Here is a 2,463-nt window from a genome sequence, read left to right on the forward strand (position 1 = left end):
TTGCCTCTAGTCTGATGCTTTTTTGAGATGAGGGGTGGCTTTACAGGCTCTGGGGCACTGTCAAGGCTACAGGTTTGCTTGGCCTTTTGGGGTTGGGGGGAAGGAGGGGGAAGAGAACAGCCTGAGCATCTTACCAGTGGGGCTCACTGAGCCTCCTGACTGCCAGGGTTGCTGGGTGGCTGTAGTTCCTCCTGGTAAAGGTTGCCCAGATGCTATTGGTGAGGCAGGGATGTAGGAGCCAGCTTGTTTTGCTGCTATTCATGTTCCAGATAATTCCTTTCATGAGTCAGGAGTACCTTTTCTCTCTTCTGCAAGATGTAGCAGAAGGCCTAGATCAGAATATGTGCAGACCTTAATCTCTAAAAGACCAGGCTAAAGAGTGGCCTTACCCTACAGACAAGAGTGGGGAAAAATAGCTTCAAGTCCAAGGAGAGGTCCTGGGATAGGAGAGGATCGGTCTAGGTCAAGGACACAATCAAGGTTGATATAGTGAGCCTAGAGTCAGTGCTTTGAGTAAGCACAGACTTGGGGCTCTGATCTGCTCAACTGTTAGGCTGACTAGAAATAGAGACCAGATGAGCTCCGCTACCCTGAGGTATGGATGTCTGCCTACACTGAAGTTCAGTTTGATGGCAGATGATGCTGGCTGCTGGGCCTTGGATGAGACTTAATGTTGGGGAAAGGTTGAATATTTGTCATGACCTTAGCTGATCCTCTTCCCTTTAAGGATGGCATCCACCTGCACTCAAGACAAATAGCCTATCACATAACCCACAGTGGGTGCATCTACATGAGATGTTTACTGTGGAGCTGCTTAATTAGTTCTCCAGTAAGTTCTCCACAGCTACATGTATGGGCTCTATTAGGCTGCAGGAAACTAATTAACTCTGCAGTAGGTTAGTACTTCTAAATACAAGTACTATCCTGCAGTGGCATTCTTTTAATGTGTAGCAATGTGCATGTAGATGCTGGCAGGGCTGCTTGGGGCACAAAGGTGTTTCAGTGTGGGGACCGCTTGCTGGCTAGCCCTGCATTGGAGTGCCTTTGTTTCCCCAGCCAGCCCCCTGCAGAATGTTGAGCTGGGTTGGAGCAGCCTGGGGCTGGCAGGCTTGCTCCCAGGGCCCCTGCCAGCCAGGGTTGTTTCAGTTCAGATCAATAGGCAGTGGTTCTGGGCTCATGTGGAGATACAATGCTAGGGAGCAATACACTCCAGTGTGATAAGAGCTGGAGTTTATTGCTTTGCATTAATTTGGTATAGTGAAGACTGTATATCTACTGCAAGCCTACCTTTGAATTTGACTCCCTCTCCCCACAATCTCAGGAAGGTTCTCATCCTGCAGCCATGGTAGATTTGATCTTAGCTGCCTGCAGTACCAGGCTGAAAACCTGACTTAAAGCTGTAAATGATGTTAGAGACTCAAGGGATTACCCACATAAAAACTGAGACTCAGTTTTACCTTAGATGATTTCCCCTGCTAGGGAAGTCTATCCTTCCAGTGCCCAGGTTGAATCTGACCACAGATGATGCTAGGAAGGCTCTCTCTACTAACACAAACCATGATGTAACTCAGAAGATGCTTTGAAAAGGGGTTTTTATCTACCTTGGAGCTAGACCTTACCAAGGAAGGTCTCCAGCTGCGCTGAACCTAGGGCTGACTTCACAAACCCCTTCCCAAGAGAAGGCAGTACCTTGGCTCTGGGCAAGCTTTGACTTCAGATGCTCTTTAGGGAAGGTATGCAGGCTGGACAGAGGACAGCTTTAACCACAGATGATCTCAGCAGATGGCAGTGCAGTGGCCTGGGTCTAGATCCCCACAAGGGAAGCACTCAGCTTGCATAGAGGCCCTGTTTAACCTTAGTTAGCCCTGAGGAAGGCATTATACCTGTCCTGAGGTTAGTGTAGACCTCAGATAATCCCAGGGGTTGGTTCCAGCTTTCACAGAGGGCAGATATAACCTTGGGTAACTCAACTGTTAGGCAGATTTAACTACGGCTCACCTGCTGAGGAGAGTTTGCAGCCTATCCAGAGGGTAGCTTTGACTGCAGATGACCAAAGTAGAGAGCAGATGACCTCTCCTGCCCCAACCCACCATGGGTAGAATTGTCCTGAAGGCTGTATACCTGCCATGGGGCTCGATTTGTCTTCAGATGCTTTCCCCCCCCAGAGTATCAGACTGAATAGAAGCTAGATTTGACCTTAGATCACCCATCGAAGGCTCTCTGCTCACACCAAAGGCAGATTTTACATTAGGGGCTTGTATACATGTGCAGGGAGTCTGCTCTGACATGCTGTAATTCCAGTGTGTTGGAGCAGGCTTGATTCATCAGATCTGCTGGAGCCTGGAAATTAATGTGCTCCAGCAGCCTCCAGTGTCACATGTATCAGCATCTCCGTGCTGAAAAATGGCAATGGGGCACTTTGAACTAAAACTGGTCAAATGAGCTTTAGTTTAATGTGCCCTG

Source organism: Alligator mississippiensis, chromosome 4, assembly GCF_030867095.1.
Source record: "Alligator mississippiensis isolate rAllMis1 chromosome 4, rAllMis1, whole genome shotgun sequence".
NCBI lineage: Eukaryota > Metazoa > Chordata > Crocodylia > Alligatoridae > Alligator > Alligator mississippiensis.